This window comes from Lepidothrix coronata, unplaced genomic scaffold (genome assembly GCF_001604755.1).
Source record: "Lepidothrix coronata isolate B3197 unplaced genomic scaffold, Lepidothrix_coronata-1.0 Scaffold38, whole genome shotgun sequence".
NCBI lineage: Eukaryota > Metazoa > Chordata > Aves > Passeriformes > Pipridae > Lepidothrix > Lepidothrix coronata.
Genome location: NW_016690218.1, coordinates 2691219 through 2713757, shown reverse-complemented (window position 1 = coordinate 2713757; position 22539 = coordinate 2691219). Strand labels below are relative to the sequence as shown.

The following is a 22539-nucleotide window of genomic DNA, read 5'->3' as shown; positions in this document are numbered from 1 at the left end:
TGCCAGGGCCAGCTGCTTTCCACTTTGAGGGCTGTTCTCCATGAGGTCTTTGAGTTTAGGCTGTTAAAATCCACAGGCAAGTAAGCATCTTGCCACACTTGGTGGTCTCTGACATAGTTCACCATAACCTTGGCCTGAAAATGTTACTATTCTACTTAATTTTTTTTATTCCTGGAAAAAAACCCTTTCTTCACTTGTGATTAATTTTTTGTGAATATGTCACCGTACCTAAAAACAGGGAGACTGCCACTGATCTGATCTGGCTTATTGTTAAGAAATACTTGTTCCTGGCATGAAAAGCAGGATTTCTGCTCCTGATTTCTGACTCAAGCCACTTTGTAACCCACATGCTGCTCACCAAAGACATATCAATCCTCACGCACCAGGTGGGAGTGACCTCCAGAGGTAGTTATGAGTTCCTATACTGAGATATTCCTACATGGCTTGACCTAAAGATCTCTCCCACTCGCAAAGCAGGCCTGTCCTTCAGGCATTTAGACCTACTGCTCTCATGAAATGCATCATCTTGTGCCCGATCAGCACAAGGAGTTGCAGCGACCAGGTCTCATCACTGGATCCTGCGGGTGTCTTGTGGGTCCTTCCAGTCCCAGCCCTGCTCCAACTGCCTGTGCCAGCACTGCAGCCTTACTCCAGCACTGACCCTCATCCAGCAGTGAGACCTGGTCGCTGCAACTGCGATGGTGGTTGTAGTCCTGATCCACTGAGGTGGTGATAGAAGTCCCATGGAGTGAAGGAAGGAGACCCTCAACCTACTGAGTGAAGTCTGAGTGTGGTCTTTTAGTGGGCTCAGGGTAGGTGGGAACACCTCTGATACCTCCCTTGGGATGGGGAGTTCTTCACTAGATGGTTATTACTGGATCGGGGGACATTTCAAGAGTCTTTGACACCTTCTAAGCACAGGTGGATCCATTATGGCCATCAGCAGAGATGAATATCTTCAGGCCATGTGTGTGAACTGACCTGATGTTTCCCCGAGTGGAGTTATCACAGATGAGTCATTTGTGCAAGGACAAAGAAACGATACCCAACCCTCGTAGGGCAGGTGTGCATGATCTCTGAGTTAGCAGCCTTCCAGTCTTTGCACACTGGTGGATACATTCTTCTCCTAGAAGAACCACCCTTATCTTAAGTCCCTCCCCACAGTCTAAATTAGTAGGCATGTCTGGAGAAAAGAAAAAAGAAAAAAGCAGAAACCAGAGTCTCTGTGTAACCCGGAACAGACTGCTATGTTTGTGGGCAGCTTTCAGGACCAGAGAGTGAAAGGGGGTGAGGCAGAACATGAAGAGCGAGGAGCGCAGCTTTCAACCTGAAGTCTCACGAATATTTATGTTCATGAGCTACAGAAAATGAATGAACTGGGCAGCACAAGCTCCCTGTGTACAAACGGGAATGGCACTACTTAAAACCAGTTGCTTTGGCAACTGGGGGAGGTGTCAGTCCTGCCTCTTAGGCTGACAGAGCCTTGTTTGAGCTGGTGTTTGTACCACCAAGCTTACCTAGGGAGCGTGTGGCAGCTGAGCTGTGGCATCAGACTGTGCATGCACTTCGTCCGTGAGATGAAATGCATTAGCTTTAACTTCTTGCATCCAGACAATTTGCCAGATGGATTCCTAACAAACAGCAGAACTGAACTGCTGAATTATTTTTTATATGCTTGGAAAGCCTGGGAGAAGAATAAACACAAAATAAGTAACTAATGGGAATTGAGTGATGCATTTTTGAGTGCAACAGACTGCATCACTATTTCAAAAAACCTCTGTGCGTTACAATTCTATTTTTTAAAAAAAGTCAAAAGTCAAAGTAGTTTCCCATGCTAAGTGAGATAATGGGCCGAATTTTTACTCAGTAAAAATCATGTCCTGTTCCTCTCTGAGCATACTGTTCAATAGCAATGGTGTATGAATGCATTAAATTAATGCTTACATGGTGCTGCAAATCCTTCAGCTATGCCTGCAAGAAATTCCCTTTTCCCTTTTCACTATGAATCTACATTCCTGCTCCTGTACAACAGCTGCATTTATTGTTGTTATTATTATTATTATTGTTTCTTTTGGTTTGGGCTTTCAATCTTACGGGTACGCTTTTTTCCAGCTTTTTTTTTTTTTAAAAAAAAGCCAAATGAAGTTAACGCAGCCACCAGAGGGAGCCTCTAATATCTTTCTAGAGAAGAAAAAGCTATTGACAGTGACAGAGAAATTAATGAAAATAATTATAGTTGAGAAATTGAATTCCAAGAAGCAGTGACTTTGCCTTAAGACCAAATTCTATTTCAGTATAAGGTTTTGTGAAAAGATGTAATTTATGGCATAACTGCCTCCTTTCAATATGGAAAGCATGCAGAGGAAGGACAAAAATCTGACTGGGGTGAGAACAATTTTGATTAACTGTTGCTTAATCTAAAAATGCAGCAACTCTTCAGCTCCAGTGAGTAGCTAGAAGCAATTCAGGCTACTCAAGAGCATGCCCTTTGCAACCAGATATTAATATATAAATACACGAGGGTAGTAGTATGAAATTTTCACTATCTAGACATAAACTTTTTAATGGAGTTTGCAAAAGAAAACACACAGCTTCTTTCCTATGTGTGATGTCTGTGTGAACACAGGTTTTATATGTGTCATGGCTGCCTTGCCAAGAAGAGGCATGAAACCTGAGTTCTCCAGAAATGACAGCAGAGCTTTCTCAGACCTCTCAACATCTTGCATAACCCTATCATGTTCCCTAGACAGCTGACCTTCAAAATGTCATTAAAAATATGAAATATTAAAAATACACTTCTACAGAGTAGCATCTGCACTTTATATCCCATTCCTGCCATGGCTCTTCAAAAGAAATCTGCCTTAAAGCATATATTGCTTAGAGGATGAAAAAAGGATACAGTATGTTTGTAACTAGTATCTCCAACAGTACATTTAGTGAAATATTCATCACTTGTTCTAGTCCCTGAACTACTTCTGAATTGCTTATGTCATTTCTGAGAAGATACTTGCCATATAAAGACTTTATATGTTGTTATTCTTAACTATCATCCTTCTAACCAAGAAATTTTGCCAGAGGGGCTTTACTTCACAATTGCAAGAACTTATGTTTTAGTTTACTTAGTCTGGAACTGGGATGCTTCCCTTTCTCTTCCTACTAATGAAGGAAAATATTGCCAAGCAAATACCAGGCTGACTGCTAGATGATGTACGGTACTCAACATACTCTCTCAAGATGCTTCTCTTGCATGCTAGGGGATTCAGTTCTGGATTTTTTTCCCCCATAACGTAAGCAAATATTCTACTGGAACCCACACCAGTAACATTGATCAGTTGAACCTATCTTCCTTTAACATATGTGAAATAACTCTGTACAGGCAACCCATGAAGTAACACACTGGGCACAATTAGGTATTTTAAAATCTTGTTCTAACATTTCCTGAAATCCAAAGCTATGAAGCCAGAGATAAAACAAGAATGGAAAACTTCAGTTAAATGTTTCTGTATAAAGTTATAAAAACAAGTATTCCTACCGAAGCAGCTTTAGCTACAGGGATCACTGCCAACTCCACCTTCCCCAACACAGCACAACCCCTCTTGACTACACAGCTGCTCATCACACCTAATATAATCACAGTTATATAACCAGCTCTAGCACAAGGCACTTGATATAAATGTTGATGTCATGGTGATTTTTAAAAACAACATTTCTATTAGCATTCTGTCTTCAGCTTTCCCAGCTGGCTGACTGCAGACCATTTCCCAAGATGTTCCAGTTCCTCCCTGCAGAGCTTTCTCATGTATCTTAATAATAATTCATAACATTTCTATTGCACCTTTTACTTTGACTCCCACTGACATATTCAGCTGTGACTTTCAGAGCAGCAGTAATACTGTTGTAGCTGCGATTGCCTTCAGGATACACCAAGGAAACATTTGTAGAGAAAAGAAATATATTTTACTACACCAATTAAGATAATTATAAAAACCAGATCATCCTGAAGTCACACAAAGTCTGCTGTATTGTCTCTACTACAGTTATGAACTAGAAAATGCCTGCTTAATGGTGTGCTGGCCAGAAGGTGGAATTCACTGGGAATATGACTTAAGCCAGTTACAAGAGTTAAAAGGTTGCAAAGGTTTCATGTTTAGAACCGGAGGCAAAACCTAGTCAAACTAGAAACATATTTTCAAAAGCACTTTTCCTCTCCCTCTCATCATTACTCTCTTCGCTGACCTCTTTCACCTTTCCATACACATGTGAATCAGCGAGTAACCATTTACATTTTATGCGGAAAATTAAGAGACCAAGAAATGCATGTCAGAACAAAGAAAAGAATATAGATCAATCTAATGCAAAAGCAATCAAAAAGAAAATGAGATAAAATCATTTTGCAGATCTGTTCCTAGCATTCCCCCTCTTCTCCCCCTCCCCCCAGTTTCAGGAACAAGTACAGGAAGCAATCACATGCCGACATGAATTAGCCCACCTCTAGCAGCATACACAGAAGGCCAAAATACAGTGAGAAAACATCACTGAATATAGTCTAAAAAGCATTAAAAGTATTTTCCTTCTGGAATGGCGGTAAAGCTCCATGAAGTGAAATAACAGTACACATAGTAGAGGGTGTTGCAAATTTCTCCCATCATCCCAGCAGCACTGTCTGGTCCCAAATAGCTAAATTCAACAAACAAGTACAGTTCAGCTTCCACAATCTCATCCAAAACGGGCACCTCTGATGAGAGTGTGAAAGGTCATGAGGAGACCATGTGTGATGCAGACATCTGAGCAATAGGAAAATCCATTTTACATTTGTGAGGCCATTTAATATTTATTTAAATGGCAGGAATCTTTTGTCACTGTTGAACTAAGGTCACTGAATCAGGAGCTTAAAATATAGCTTTCTTTATCCCTCTGTCCAGATTCAAGGTTTCAAGGCCATCATGGGTTTTATGTAAGCAACTGTGAGATGTTGCCAACAAAGCAGTCATTTTATTGTTACATGACGAAAACGTATCCACACATTCAGAACCAGATATGGGAAGAAATGTCTCACAATGCACGTATGTCTATGAAATCAATCACTTTGCCTCTTCTTAAAAACTTCAGTTCGCTTACGTGTGGCATATGCTTGCCATCCTTGAGAGACCTTTGACCCTATCTGTGTAATGGAGGATTACATCTAGAACTGATTGTTAAACAACACCTATCTGTAATAGCCAGCATATTCCAATAAAAGCCAGTTCATTTGACCTTCTGTATCTTGTTTTAACCAAGCTGGGAACACTCCTGCTATGCCATCTGTTCCCATCACGAAAGCAGCAAGACAAGGACACTGAAGAATACGAGCTGTGCCTTAGCAGTTTGGTCCTACTTGCGCCAAGGCAGCATACGGTCATGTTGTGTGTTCATCAGGACACCAATGCAACAAACTTCCTAATTTCAGCTGAGTATGGTAGCCAGACTACATTAAAAACAACCATGTCAGTCATAATAGCAATAACAACGATGGTAACAGTAATAGCAAACCACAGAAGCGCTACCATGTCTAATGTCTTTATAGTTGTTTTTTTATTTGCTGTCATTCCCTTTACTTACATTGCACTTTAGATCTTTAACTCTGTATTGAAAGGGTTGTTAAATTGTTTCCCTTAACCAAGTACTACATCCATGCTGGACTAAGGCTAGAAGGGATAGGAAAGAAAGGGGAGGAAGGGTAGATTGCATGTGGCCAAAATTAAATATTTCTTAGGTCATATTTCCAGGCTGCAATTACTTAGACTCTTGAACATGAGCAAAAATTGTCCACATGTGTGGACACATGTGTGGACAAATCTTGTTGGATACACTTAAATTTTCAAACAGCAGGACTCAGATCTCCATCTGCTTCTTTATGTTATGTATACACCTCAGCCTTGCACCTAACTTGACGTAAGTCCACATACTTTGGACATGACCTGTGCCATCACATTCAGTCATTCAATCACTACACAATGTCTGTATAATAGATTGTGTGTCACACACTTCCCGTGTCCTTGACAGGGCTGATAGGCAACTCTGACTGGGAGGCTTCTTCTGATGTGTATATTTGTGGTCTATCACAGAATAACAGGACTGTTGACATTGGAAGGGACCTTCTGATCTAGTCCAACGCCTCAGCTCAAACAGGAACAGCTAGAGCAGGCTGCCCAGGACTGTGTCCAATCAGGTTTTGAATATCTCCACAGGTGGAGACTCCACCACCTCTTTGGGAAACCAATGCTTGGTCACCCTCACAGTGAAAAACTGTTTCTTGATGTTCAGAGGAAACCTCCTGTGTTTCAGTTTGTGCCCATTACCTCTTGTGCTGCCGCTGGGCACCCCTGAAAGTCTGGCTCTGTCTTCTTTCCTCTCCATTCAGGTTATTTTTATACATCAATAAGACCTTCCCTGAGCCTTCTCTCCCCCAGGTTGAACAGTCTCAGTAATCTCAGCCTCTCCTCACATGAAATGTGCCCCAATGTCTCTCTCTTCCTAATGCAGTTCAGGATGCTGTTGGCTGCCTTGGCTGCAAGGGCTCACTGCTGGCTCATGGTCAAGCTTGTTGTCCATCAGAACCCAAGCTCCCTCACTGCAGAGCTGCTTTCCATCTGGTCAGCCCCAGATTGACTAATAGGATTTATAAGTATCTGAAAATGAACTCCCCTTTAAAATGTGTGCCTGCATAACATAACACCAGACTTGGATGTAGATTCACAAATAGAAAAAAAAAAAAAAAAAAAAAAAAAAGAAAAAATACTTTAGACTAGACCAGACAGTGGAATTTGTTACAGCTGACTGCAAAGTGTTGATGAGTCAAACACGAGACCTAAAGTGGAGTGCTCAGCTTCCAGCTACCCTGACTCAAAACATTCCTCTCAGACATCCACATAGGACCAGAACAGACAGCTAGTCTTCTGCTTTGAAAACATCTGCCTGGTGTAGTTTGATAAGATTCAGTTCTGTCTTGTACAATGAGAAAAGATAAATACCAGCGAACACTACGAGGTTTTATGCTTCCTATGAAACACAACCAATCTTCCACTGTTAAAGGCTTCTTCCATGACTTGAAGTCACAGCCAAAGCATGCTACACCTTTCTCATCTTCTGGTTCAACTACCCTTTCACACTAGAGACAGACAAGGAAGCTACAGAGTTTATAACTCAGGGAAAGAGCAACACATTCCCAGTGATCCAGTATGACAGGTTTGTTTCAGGAGCCAAAATCAAATTGATCTTCCAAATCAAGAAGTGTGAAGGTTCCACCCTCTCCCACAACTACCCCTTTACGGCCCCAGCAGCTGCAGTCCCTCAGTGTTTCCAGGACCAAGATGCCAGAGACAAGACCTGCACCTACAACAAAGGGTGTCAGAATTCCACCTCTTCTGCTGAGATATCATGAATGGAATATGATTGTGATCTCAAAACTTACTATTACCAGAATGAAACAAAAGGCTCATGTTGCAATCTAGTGTTTTCTATAGGAATTTTCTCAATAAGAATAAATGGGAAAAGCATCGGTAAAAAATTCAGCTGTGTTGCACTCTTGATTAATGCACTGCAGAGGAAAGGGGGGATACATATGGTCAGTGATTGCTTTCCTGACCTTTCTTTTCACAGAAAGTTCTAGCATTGGACATCTTTACAGATTAGAGAGATGCACAAGAGCAAACTGAGGTTAAAAATGTGAAAGTCAAAGTGCACGGTTCACACTATTTCTGCAGTTCTCTCTCAACGCAAAATTCTACTGAAAATCAGTCAGATTAATTCTTTTGTTGGAAAATGAATGCAGGATTGATTACCAATGGCCTCATTGCATCTCAAAGGACTGTACCTAGTATAAGGAGAGACAGTAAGCTACAAGTGATCACATCCTCCTTCCAGGAGATTTAGAAGATGGTGATTTAGAAAGGGTTAATCTTCAAGAAGCACTCAGAACAAAGAATATATTGTCTTCAGTTTTGAGGATGATTGTAAAGAAAAATGTGCTTTATTTAACATATTTCACAATTTAAATCTTTAATCTCACCAACTCCAGACCTGTTGTACAAGGCAGAACTTTCCAGATTCAGAAACAGAACAACCAGAAACCACATGTGAATGATTGCTTATAAAACTAAAATGTTGTATAAAACATATACAAGGCATTAAGAAAACTGAGGTGGGAAACCAGCTTCACTAATTTCTTCAGCCTACACAGGGACATGCCCAAAGGATGAAACGATAATCTTCTAGATGTTATATCTATTCTGTACCATTACAATTTCTAAACAGTCAGATCTTTTGCCTAAGGAGTCTTTCCACTTGGCACAGCTAACACATCACTGAAAAAACCCATATATTAATTTCAAAACAGAATAGAAACACAATTTGGTAACAATTACTTCAGCTATTTATTCCTCCAGATTTCAAATATAAAGCCACAGCTTTCCACCCTTGAAACACACTCTTCCTGCAGGCAGGATATGGGAGGGATTCTCACCACTGTGTCCCAGTGAACTGAAGTGCACAGGGACATCTCAGCTGCTCCTGCATGACAAGTGCAAAATGCAGTGGGTCAGCCCATTTGAGGTAGACTATGGAACAGGCACTCCTTTGCTTCCAACAGCAGCTTTTTGATGTGGTCATACAAACTCCAGAACAAGACAAATCCAACACTATGGTTACTGATCCTAAGGGTACCTGTAGGCACAAACAATCCCTGAAGAACTCACATGGCAAGGCCAGAGCAGGGACAATATCTGTGAGCAAGAGAGGTGACCATTTCAGAATGGTAGAAGTGCTTTCCTGCACATACAGAAGACACACTCACGTAGGTTTTGAATAAGGGAGAGGTGTTCATCCTGAACAATCAGTCTTAGGAACTGTCACCTGCACTAGTGGAGTGGATAGAAGATCCATGCTTAAATAAATACGACTTGTTTGATTTAAGAAATCACTGCTTCCAGCAAACACTTGAGTATATATTTACATGAAGAACCTGAGAATGAGTAGGTAGAATACAATATTCTGCTCCATTACAGAAGTATATTGCATAAAAATCTCACAAACCCAAGCCTGGAGCAACGTCGAGATTATTCCACTGCCTATTAAAAACCTGCAATTTTGCTGTTAAACTTGATGTTTGGAGCAAGATTCAATAATGGTCTAACAAGAGGTGAATCCACTGATATGACACAGTCATCTGTGGTAGCAAGGGATACATGACCTCACACAGAGTGTGGCAGAGGTTCTCAGTTCTGAGTCAGGCGCTGGACTCAAAAACAGAAGGACAAAATTAAGAGCCACTGCTGTTAAAAGAGCAAGACAATATAGGCACTGCCCTTGTTTAGCAAGCACCCAAGTCTGTGAGCAGTTCTGCAGACAAAGTAAGCAGAGCTGAACAGCGCAGCTGAAGATGAGTCCTCTCAAGGGCTTGGCTAAGGGGCTCAGACTGTAGCTCTGATGTGTAGTTCTAATGCTTAAAATGTATCCATTTAGAAAACGTTTCAGCTTAGTTCATTCAACTTGTAGCATATACAGCATTATCTATTGACAAATAACCTTGTAAAGTCTAGGAATAGGAGAACATTTACTAAAAAACTGTCAGATTTAATAGTTTCCTGGTTGTAGCTGACTCATTATGTGATTTGAAACTTTATATTTAAATCCAGTGTGTGTGCACAGTATGTCTCTTGGTATTTGCTCTGTTTTTTTAAATATGTTGTTAAGTGAAAAATGTTCTGCTGTACAAAGCAAAGATGCTGAACACAGTCAGTCTAAAATACATACTAACTTTTCAACAGCTATATTGCATAAATAAGTATTTAGAGTCTGTTTAAAAGCAGATTATTTATATAACAGTTCATAATAAATCCTGTACCAACAGTACCATTTTCATGCAAATTTGTACTCAATGTCTAATTTCAAAGTATACTCCTTTTGTCTAATATACTTATACAAGGGTAAAACAGTTCAGAAAGCAAAGCCCTGTTGAGCTGTGCAGTTTTCAATATACATCAGCTTCAATTTTGTTAACATATTGGGTGAGATTCAGCTGTGTTATAAATCCAGAGCTGTCAGAATACTCTGGAATTAATATTTCCTGCCTTTGTAGAACACTGGGCAGATGGTCACATTTTAAAGAGATTTTAGTACAGTGGCCAGAATTTATTCCTCACTAATGATACCATATGATTAAGGTGTCTTAGGTCAGGATACTGATTCAAAAGATAATGCAAAACTGCAACTTTCATGGACTTTTACTAGAAATTTGGAGTAAATCATCTCTGAAAATGAAGTCCTTCAATTAAATCAGTGGTGTCCAGTGGGGTTTTTTTATATTATTAACATTTGATCTTGAAATGCCACCTCATGTATCAGGGCTCAGCCCCAGGCAAAGATTTTTCATTAAATGGGAAAATAAATGCTTAGAGGACAAACTCTAGAACCTAAACGAAATGCAAGCCATCAGTTGTCCAAATAAACTGGAGACATGATCTAGCTTCAGAGAGACCCAGGGTCTCCCCTGCTCAGTTTTACAAGTTATAGGATCAGGTAGGGCAGAACATGTTTGTTTTGCAGGCATTACCCTTCTACAACTGAAGTCTACTGAACAGAAATCAACTTCTAAATTGGCACTAAGATTAAAGATAATTGAAAAGTGAGTTAAATTTTATATTTTTAAATGCTTTCAATGTCTATAAAGTATCTCTAGAAGTATGATCTTAAATGGATCATCCACGGGGTAGTTCTGTGCAGGGCCAGGAGCTGGACTTCCATGATCTTGTGGATCCCTTAAAACTCAGGATATGGTAAGAAACTGTTCTATTCAAATTTGAAAAATGAATTCTTCAACCTAATTGTGACATTTTATTCCTGATGCAATCCAGAGCAGAACTCCTGTGGTCTTCACTGAACCAGGCATTCAGAAAATCCACAGAGGCGGCCACAGCAGCAGCCTTGTGTGAAAACTGGCTGCTAAATGTAAAACTTCCAGGGACAGGAGAACAATTCACTCTCTTTGCTGATTCAGTACCGGCTTTTCCTTCAACAGTGACAGCAATTATTATGAATTAGTGTCAAGTGGCCTAGGGCTATGAGACAGACAGGTATCTCATAAGAGCACGGTAAGAGAAGGCCTTCAGGTGAAACCAGCTTCGGATTCAGAGCTAACAAGCGATGACCTCCTAAAGGAAGAAGGATCGATGACCAAGTACAAATCCCTGTCGTACTCAGCCCTCTTGAATATACAACCACTCAATATGCATTTTCGATTCTTTTACAAGTCGACGTTTCAAACCCCTGCTCCTATTTCTGGCTGCATAACTTTGCATTCCATATTACCCGTGTATAAAGAGCAGGATTACTGTGTACAAGTATATTTTTTCCTGAAGCAATGCATAAAGGAGTGGGTGTTCACATATGTGTATGGCATATGTGTGAGCATTCATCCATATTAACATTTTTGGTTTGTCAGTGGCTAGGCCTGTGTGCAAGTAATCAAAAGACAGGTTGAGACACAACACGGAAATCTGTCCCATCTGTAAAATTGAATCAATCATGTGCTGTCAACAGAGATTTAGCTCACAAAGAGTTTGAGTCTTACAACATGTTATTGACTTAAAGGCCATGCTGTTAGAGAAAATTATATAAATTAAGCCATTTCTCACCACAGTATTACATCCTTTATTTAAATGTCTAACAGGGGAACAAGCAAACAAAAACCACAGCTTTCCAAAAACATTAGCCAAGAGGTCTATAATTCAATGACCACTGCTAAAACCAAGGTGCCAAGGTGACTGGAAACCTTTCTGTAACCAGCCTTATGCATGTCAGGGATACTATCTGGGTTTTTTTACCTTCCATCTCAAGGTTTTTTTGCATCCAAACAGTGTACTGTAGTTGACACAATTTCTTTTCTCTGAAGAGCAGAGAGAAGAGAAGTCATCTGAGTTTTGCTTCTCTGCCTGCTCAGGGGATCTGAGGAAGCAGGGAGAACAGATGGCCAAAGTAGCATGTGCAAAAGTATCTATGAACCCAACAAGTCACTCAACAGAAGACCTAGAAGGGACACTTCAGCTGTCACTTTCCCATAGGTATCAGATAACACTTTGGGGGCTGTTTTTTGTTGTGTTTTTCTTTTTTAATCACACGCATTTTGATTTATTAAGTTTAAAATGAGATTACCTGTGGGACTTCTGGCATTGGCAGCATTCAGTTAATCCAAGAAACCAACAAGCTTTGTCTGCTGGGCCACAAATTATGACCTTCCAGGAAAGGGCTTGGATCATGTTATGACTCCGGAGCTGCCCAATTTCACTAATAGAAATCACTACAATGAGCACAGGAAGGGTACAGCCAAGCTCTGTTCCCACCATGGCACTTTATTTCCTGAGTCTGGGTAGCTTCTCACAAGAAAAAGGATTTACATCCTAGCAGCATTTACCACCCACAGACCCTGACAGATTTAGCAAGAGGTACAGTGATTCAGTACACAGAGGATGGATTAAAAATAGTGACGTTGTAGCTAAATTGCCTCCACTGTGTCTCTAAACATTGACAACCTCAAAGCAGCCACTTATGATACTTGAAAACTACCTGTGCGATTGTAGCTGTGTGTCCCCATACCAAGGTCATGAAGCATCCCCCGGACATTAAGGGAACAAGGCCAGAAAAAAGACAGCTTGGCCAAAAATCCTGATTGTACATGTATTTACTGAATAAACCCAGTATTTCCTATTCCCTGCATTACAGCTTTAAAAAAGAATGAGTCAAGAAAGCAAGAAGAGAAAGAAGCATAGCACAAGCTCAGTAGCGTCACTGTGCCCCAGGATATCATAAAATGGATAGAGAAGAGCTCAAATACACAGAGAGACTGATTCTACCTCTACCATCTGCAATCAGTATGTTTGTTCTGGGATAAAACAACCACCCATAATCAATACTGAAGGAACGCTGGACTGTGTCTCATATACTTGAGCAACTGATCAAGAAATAATTCATCCCTGTGCAAAGCTTACCCTTGTAAGTCTGCCAAGGTCAGTGTCACTTTAGGTTATCAGCTGTTGGAAGTGCTGGCTAAGTTAAACTGCCTAGAGCAAGCTTTAAACTTACATAGCCGACTTCTTTGACAAAACGTCTGTGTCTTACTTTATCTGAATTTGCAATCCTCTGATAATGCAAGGCACATTCTTCCCCCGTATTCCTTACTCTCTGCCCTTACTTCCCTTTTTGGCTCAGATAAGTCTTCCATACATAGCAGAACAAGGCTTCATTACAGAGAACATACTAGCATCACTCAGTTGACATTCACCATCATATGTCCTTCTTAAGAAATAATTCAAATTAGGTGTAAATCCTGTTTGGTTTTTTTTCCATTAAAAGGTTTCATCATGTGTAGTTTCCCACTGTGATTAAAAATATAATTTTTTTTTCTTAAACCTAACATAAAAACAGTAATCTCATTATCAAGTACACTGCATCACCATTATGAGCTATGGTCTAGGACCTAAACCCCACATAATCGGAATGTAGGTTTTTGCATTGGTCATACTCTCAGCAAGTGTCCCAAAGGCTGTAGCACCTCTGTGGGTGCCCTGTAACTTCACAGTAGCTTGGGGCCTTTGTTTCACTGCAAGTTTATGGACTTCAAGTTTATTTCAGTGCTTAAGCAGTTCTTAAACTCCAAAGTCACTTAACTCCTTTTTTTAAGGTGTAAAAACGTTTTTTCTTCAAATCTGACAGTACCATCAGTCACCTTTACTTCAAAATTCAATGTTAGAAACTGGAACTGCTTGGGTGCAACAGAGGATTGCAATGACCAGTTATTTCCCAGGTAACCCTGGCAGAAATGCAGAGGCCATGCAGCCTGGTAGGCTTTACAGCACTCTATAGGATTAGGATCAAAAGCTTTCAGAAATCATTGTATTTTTCCAAGCTGAATATGGAGCAGTTATCCCACAAGAAAATGTGAACTTTCCTTTATTATATCACTACCACCAAATGTCTCATTTCTGAAAATTTTTCTTTAAACATAAAATAATTAACATTCTGAAAGGAAAAGCTTTGAATAGGACAAACCCAATCCACAGACTTCTGTGTTGCCGTTTCAGTTAAATCAGTCACATTTTCCACTTTGGCTGTTTCTAGCAACAGTTGCAAAGTCTATGTCCTATGCAAGGATCTGTACTGTACCAGAAGAGCAGAGAGCCATTCTCTCAAGGAGCAAGTCTATTATGAGTAGAAACCAAACAGATGCATGGCAGAAAGGGACCTGGGAGTTTGGATTGACAGGAAGCTGAACATGAGCTGGCAGTGTGCCCAGGTGGCCAAGAAGGCCAATGGTATCCTGGCCTGTATCAGGAACAGTGTGACCAACAGGTCCAGGGAAGCGATTCTTCCCCTGTACTCAGTACTGGTGAGGCCACACCTTGAGTACTGTGTCCAGCTCTGGGCCCCTCAGTTCAGGAAGGATATTGAGGTGCTGGAGCAGGTCCAGAGAAGAGCAAGGAGGTTGGTGAAGGGACTCAAGCACAAGTCCTATGAGGAGAGGCTGAGGGAGCTGGGGTTGTTCAACCTGGAGAAGAGGAGGGTCAGGGGAGACCTCCTCACTCTCTACAATTCCCTGAAAGGAGGTTGTAGCCAGGTGGGGGTTGGTCTCTTCTCCCAGGCAACCAGCAGTAGGACAAGAGGGCATGGTCTTAAGCTCTGCTAGGGGAGGTTCAGGTTAGATATTAGGAAAAAATTCTTTACAGAGAGGGTAATCAGGCATTAGAATGGGCTGCCCAGGGAAGGGTGGATTCTCCATCCCTGGAGGGTTTTAAGATAAGACTGAATGTGGCACTCAGTGCCATGGTCTAGTAACCACGGTGGTGTTGGATCAAGGGTTGGACTTGATGATCTCGGAGGTCCTTTCCAACCCAGTTGATTCTATGATTCTATGATTGTATGATTCTATGATTGTATGATTCTATGATGCTATGATCTTGCAGAAGTCTGGTTAAAAACAGAAACATGAACGTTAAGCCTCTCAGCAATATCAGATTGTTCAACAAAAGATTCAGCTGGTATGGAAAGACAAACCTTTGCTCCACTGTCTCTCCTTCAGAGCTAAAAATAATAGTGAGTCATGCCAGTAGCAGTGTTGCTATTCAGCTTTACAAATTCAGGTCATGAGGCTTAGATGTACAGAACCATTCTCTTCCTACCGCAGATCATGAAATGATAGTAAGGAACACTCAAGGAACTGGGTAACAAACAGCGCTTGGTTTCAAAACTTGATTTCAAAAGATAGCCCAGGAACAAACAAAATGAATACAGTCAAGTTCAATAAGAGAGTCAAGACTGAAATTACCATTACAACTACTACAAAAAGGGAACCTTTATATAAACCTCTGAATAGTACATCCCTCAATCCCCTTTTCCCCTATTTAGCACATCCCTGTCTTTTTTTTCCTGTCTCTTGTTTTGTATTTCAGATCAAGGCAAATGGTTATAAAGTGTTTGTGAAGAAATTTTTTAAAAGCTAGATGATCTAGACAGAGAGACCAGATGACCTGAAGAAGGCTGAACAGGAGCCAAATTACAAAAAGAGATATATTAAACATTTTCTAAGTGCCTTGTAGCTTCCCAGAGAATCACCCAGAAAATGCACTAGTTGACCTGTTTGTTTTATTTTCAGGTAAGTACTTTTGAAAAATTGGTCAGAGGAGAAGTATGGACTGACAAGGATATAAGGGAGAAAGAAGGAGTGGTCTTCAGATGCTGAGAGGCTTGACATCCAACCAGAAGGACCAGCATCATCTACTGTTCTAGAAATGGGAGATTTTCTTCATCCCTGTAGGTAAACCGAGGTAGGGCATTGTTTTAGAACTGTTTCATGAGACCAAATCCCTTCTTCTCATACAAACTCCTCTCACCCCTATGTCCTTCATTCACAAGGTCAAGTGTAAGAGATAATACAGAGGATCCAGATTTGCTCTTGTAGGAGATTTGGCAGTGCTGCTGGTGACCGGAGTACCCATGGCCTGGATGACTGCCCTAGAGTGAGAAAGGAAGTTCACAGGAAAAAACAGAAAGCTGATGAATAGGAAAATCCCTACATCTTCCTATTTCCAAAGACATTCAGACCAGGGAAAAAACAGCAAATGGTATTTCCAAGCTAACAAACAGCAGTATCGTGTTAACATTCACAGTAAGCTGCCAGTCTCATTGGCTCCTGAAACACTGCTGCAGATCCCTGTACTGCCTTGGTTTTGTACTTCAGAGGAGATTTTATGATAACAGAATCACTTGACTGCAAGGACAGAAAACACCAGCATATGAAAAGTATTTTTTATAACAATGTATGTATATCTATACTACCAAAGGACTTTTTACTCTCCAATAAAGCAACCAAAGAATTAAACTGAGATTAAGTATGGCATAAAGGGATCATAAACAGCAAATGCTATGATGGATACACAGTTGCATCTGGGAGCGGTTATATTGTTGCCTTGGAAAAAAATAAGTATCTGATCAGATTTATAAAATATATAAAAAATCAGATCAGATTTATAACTATTTTCTCTGAAAGTCTGCATTTTTAAATCACATCTTTAAATCAACAGGTCAGGATGGCAAATGTCATGAATCATTTACCTGTGATACTAATGCACTGCATCAAAATCTCTAGCTGACATAATCCTGAGCTACATTAAATGAGTGCCCCCTTATATTTATTAATATTCTAATAAGGCTAGCATTCAAAAAAAAAGTTTTAAATAGCATTTTTTTTCAGTCTGCTTTATCAAATTAGATTCCTGTAACCTTGGCCTGGCCAACATCCTTTCTGAGCTGCATAGATCTACCTGCTCTACGTACGAGGTTTCTCAGACAGCCTCTTGGAAGAACCAAGAAAACTCTGCCACACGCAGAACCCAGAGTTAAAAAATACACCTATCAGTAACATCGAGGAAACACACCTCCTAGCACATCAAGGCTACTGCAGAAAGGCATCTTTCATCCTGGTTTTGACAAAATTCCTCTCCCCACAGTGAATGTAATTTATCTGATGGATTTCTCTTTGAAATGAGGAATGAAGTCCTTCTCTGTAATGTTACTGTATATGAAATAAAAATGAAATAGAATCTAAATATACCCAACACTATTCTGCTCTCCATCCCTCACACGAATCCAATATCATTCTTGCACCTAAACAGAAGCATTAGAAGCAACACTCATCCATTTTTCAGTGTAAAAAGCAACCTTGTAAATGTTAAGAACAAGCATAAGAACCTTGGAATGACTGCCAATGAGAGTACTATTTTTTTTTGCCATTTCATTGCTGAGTTGCTGGGGTTTATTTTAGTTTCGTACTCTTATGCAGCATATATGCATCTATCTATCTATCTATCTATCTATCAAATCCACCTATCCATAAGATTAACAAGGGCATGCTTAAGTGCATTCATGCATTGCTGCATAAAAGACAGATGTACCCCTCCTTCATCCCTCCTTTATAACCAGTTGCCCTTGCTAGCCCATATGCCCTTTCCTGCAATTTCTTCCACTGGCACCTTTTACAGTCACAGTTCAGTGGTGTGTCCCATCGTGATCTAATTTCCAAGAGATCATAGGTTAAATAGGGTTGGGCTTCATCTACATACATTGTGCAATCATTCATAAAGTTTGTCTGGTGAATATTTTCACTGGGATTTTCCCTTTGGACTAAAATAGCCTCTACAGACCAGCCTAGTCTTGACAAAATCACTCCTAGACTGTACCTTTCTTGTGCTGGTCTCTAAGACAGACACATTGGATAAAGGCAGCAGTGACAGATGACACACAGGCTATCGGCAGGGAATGACTCTGCTAGACTGGAGAGGTGGATTCTTCCATCTGGGCAAACATTTCTGAGTGTCACTCGTCAAAAAAAGAAGGGGGCAAAGTCTGAAACAACAACGCCACTTTCTGGTACATGAATCACATAGTCGAGAGAGAGGGAGAGTTTTAAAATGTGGGTACTGTGCTGTCACAACCATGTCATACCCTCCAGCTCACCCACGTGACTCCGGGTATTAACCAGGAAATAATATGTATTAACCTGGAAACACGTTTAATGAAAAGAGAGGCTGTATCCTCCATACTTCTTCCTTGGACCCACAGAAGAACCTCAGGTCTTGGAGAAAAGAACAAAGGAGTGCAGAGAAGAGAGTATTGAGAAGAGCTGCCCAGACTGATTATCTCTAAACCTAAGGAGTCATAGAGCACAATGTAGTATTGTGGTCACAGCAGTGTGGTGCTCCCTCAGAGCTATGACTGTACATTTTGGGGGCCGTGACCCCCCTTCAGAGGAGAGAAGAATGTTCTACACTTCACAAGATCAAGACAAATGTGTGTGTATTCTCATTTTTACTATTGCTCATGATAACACCATTTTATCTTAATTCCTTCAAGATTACTGCAAAGCTGGTAATTGCAATCAAGCTATTTTATAAGTCCAATTTACAGGAGACCAGATTATTTATTATTTATTTCCAGTTCTAAGTGGATCATTTGTGTTTTCTCTGAGTAATATGATGTGTACAAAATATCCCTAAAACTGTCAACAAAGTGGAGAGAGATACAAAAAAATGACTCTGTCTCATAAGTACCCATGGCTTTCAGAATACAAACCATTCTTACACAAACACAGGAATAGCACGGTAGTTTTACAGAGTATTGCAAATACAAAAAAGAAGTTCTTTCAGCTAAAAGATTTACCCAAACAAGTAGTCCTGTTGACTTCACTCCCCACACCACTGCAGACCTCCAGCTAATTCAGCTCTTAATGTTGCTCTAAATCTCTTTAACTTCCATTTTAGCCTAATCAAGCAACTCCTCCCCTTACACTCTTCCCATGCCACTCCAGACTCCTGAATGACACAATCTTTCTGGATTCCCACAATTAGCAACCATTTTACTGGGAATGGGAACTCAGGCACTAGAGGTGTCAGCTGTTAAGTAGCTGCTTCTAAAATTCCAGTTAAAATTGTTTATTTGCAAACACACATGGAAGTCTTAAGCTATTGACCGGCTTTTGTGTGGATCTAATCTATTACCACAGGGCTATTCAGTATATACAACTTCACTCAGTCTACAGAAATAAAACACAAATTCACTTGGGTGCAATTTACTGTGGCAATAACCATACTGTTTACATCATGATCAAGTACAAAGAGTTGGTCTAATATCCCCAAGGAGAACAGACTGTGTAAATAAGCATCTTTTATAAGAGGGCTCTGAGATTTATTCCTGATCCTTTCCAAGTGTGACTTTGGAAAATCCTTGCAAGCCCTTCTAAACTAGCCAGGCAAAGCTGACCTTTTTGATAGCTGCTGGTAAGGCATCTCATTGCCTGTTAAATACAGACTTAGCTGTGACCTTAACTAAACTAGAACAATGGAAGTTCCACCATCGAGAATCACAATAGCTCCTCCTGTGCTGGTAGAAACATAGGAACATTGGGCAGTTACAGCTAAACCTTAGCTTCCAGACTGTTAATTAATACCTAACTTTTCAAAGACACTTTGCTGGACTGGAGCAGTCTGGATTCTTCCAGCCTGACCCAGGGAAGTGATGGCAGCAGTCAGGATGGTTAAAGACACAGCGCTGGTGGATTTGCACTGACAGCGTGGTGGAGGAAGTAACACTTGGGAATCCCACACTAGAGACATAAATCCTCACAGTCCTATGTTACAGCAAAGATTACTCAAATTAGACTTGAGAAAAACCTTTTTAAAGGTTAAGAGAGTGAAGCACTGGGATAGATTGTGGAGTTTCCAACATAAAGCCTCGAATTACAGCATCCCTGAGGTTTGTGTGTGGGTCCTGTGTGCTGGGCAGGAGGATGAACTGCAGGTGCTTCTGAGGTCTTTTTCAGTCCTATTTCTGTGACTCTGCTCTCAAGTCTTTTGTTCCACATCCTGAAAGATGGAAATGAAATTTCTGTTCTATAGGTTTTTTAGTGTACACACTCACTGGTGCTAATGACAGAAGTGAGAACAGGACCCCATGTTTACAGGCTTCTTTTTCTGAGCGTCTTCTCCTCCCTCCCAGCACGTATGGCAGTTTTTCTCTTGAATCTGTATGGTGTTCTCCAGTCTTCTGACAGATAAACAACTATGAGTGCTGCTGCCTTTCTGCAGTACCAAAAAAGAAGATCTGAAGGCCTTGCATTTTCAAAGACAACCTCTTCTTTTTAGCATATTCTCTCGGTCTCTGGAATGGGAGTCCAGTGATACAATGATTCCTCTGATTCATGTGTGTGCCATGCCCCGTTTTTATTTCTACAGTGTACAAGAGTTTGTTTTTAGGATAGTATCTCATGATACCCTTGATAACCCAACCTCTACATAATCTAACCCTTAGTAACATAACCTATTTTCTTCCTCAGTCTATTGCAAGCCCTGTTTCCTCTTTTCAGTTTCATGACTTTTTTCCCCCCATATTTTGTAAATTTTTACTAGTTGCAGAATTTGGCTTTACAGAAAGAAACTCTGCTGCACCCTTAGTCCTGCTTTGCCATGTGCAGTAAGCATCAAGGGACTAGGCACTATACCTGTTTCATCCTTCTGTCCTTCATGCTCCTCTGCATTACCCCTTATGTTTTCATGAGCAAACATTTGTAAGCTGAACTCATCTTTTCATGGGAGCACATTATACATCCACTGATTTCTAAAGTGGAATGGGCAGTATCAGGCAGTGACACTCATGCCACAGTCTGCAAAGAGCTGCCTGGTCATGTAATGCTCATTTCCCCTCTAACTGTTCAAGTACATTAGAATTAATTTAAAATCACATGCAATACTTCTCTCTACAGTTGCCCTTTCATGTAAACTACAATCATGAGCCAGATGATTGAACAAGGCAGAAATACCAGTCCTGTTAATATGCACTTTCCACCATGAGAAACATGCATAACAACATTTTTCAGGGCTCTACCCTAACTTATAACATTAACTCTTTTCGTTGTTGTTATTCAGAAGATGTTTTTGGTGTCTGGAAAAATGCCATGTGCTATCTCAGACATAAAGGAGTCAAGCAAACAAACCACATTGGAAAAACTCCCTCTGTGATTTGCTTAAGTAGCAATTTATGTGAATAGGAAATCAGCTGCTCATCTCAGTTAGAAGACAGTCACAGCCAAAGAATCCCATTATAAAGGCCATACCATAAAAATGTGGATTAGGAATTTCCCTAAGTTCTATTTACAGAAGAAAGTGCTGAATGAAGATCCAAAGGATCTCCTCCCTGTCTATGGCAACATCTGTTTCTTACGTGAAACATGTCTTCAAGACATTTAATCTTGCTACAGTCATTTCCCCACCTACAAAGGGATATAACAAAACTTACATTCCTTTATAAAATGCTTTGAATTCTATGGATGAGAAGACCTATATGAAAAAAAATTAATATTTTTATCCCTATTGTTACTCTTAAGCTAACACAAGCAAGAATATTTGTCAAATTATGGGTTTAATGAGGTATGCTTATCAAAAGTAAGTAGGGATGCTTGCAGAAAAGCCCCATATACTACTTGCTAAAGTTGTTCATACTGACAAAATCAATTAATACATAAATGTTCCTGATAAATTCTGGAACCTCCCTGGATAACAAAAGCTTGGTGCCATCCCTTAACAAAAAGCAGAATTGCAATTCAGGATGGACACTACTTAGTTTAAAAGATTCAAGGGTCACAAACATGGAAACATATCCAACATATCCGCCCCACAGGATCTCAGGGTGCACAGATGGCACCAACAACCACTCCCACTATTTACAGTACGTGGAGAAAGAAATACCCCAATTCGGATAAATCCCACCAGCAGACTCGTTGCTCAGGAAAAGCCATCGGGAGACCCCTCTGAAAAGCAGGTGGCCAAACTCAGTGTTGACAGAAGCAATGGGATAAGATAGTCAGAAAGTAAGCATGGATATCAAAAACTGCTGTTACAAACCACACCACTGTGAAATCTAGTAGATGTACAGCCTGTAATTGGTTTCATAAAGCCATGTCGAAGAAAGCAGCTGAAAAGATGTAAAACCAAGTGAGGAGATGTTGGTTTCACAGTTAAATTGCTGAATTTCGTAAGATAATTTTACTTTCAGTGCCCTTAATATGTTACCAAAGCAAATTTTTCCACTTACTGAATCAAATCGTACACACTACACCACTTTATCCCTCGAGCTCATTTTCTGACTAAGCAATGTTCACCACTAAGTGTAGCCCAGTCTTCATTCACACTTGCACTGACATATAGCAAATAAGAATTCAGGCCACACTTTATTGTCCTTTTCATGCCTAAAACCTTACAGAAATGCACAGCACAAGTGCAAGGTTTTCTACTTTTAATAATGTGTATTTTGGTATATTGGGGGCCCCTATTGGTGGTCTAGTGGTTAGGGTGCAGGACTCTCACCGCTGCGACCCGGGTTCAATTCCCAGCCCCCCGGGCAGATGGAGCTCGTTAGCCCTGTAAGGCAATCCATCTAAGAGAAGGTCACTCTAAACAAACCTAC

At 40.4% G+C, this 22539-nt stretch overlaps 1 protein-coding gene across 1 annotated transcript in view; it reads right to left on the bottom strand.

Annotated features, from left to right (window-relative positions):
- SUSD4 (sushi domain containing 4) overlaps positions 1-22539 on the bottom strand; it is a 72493-nt gene that overhangs the window by 44120 nt on the left and 5834 nt on the right. The gene's annotated exons all lie outside the window — the stretch shown is intronic.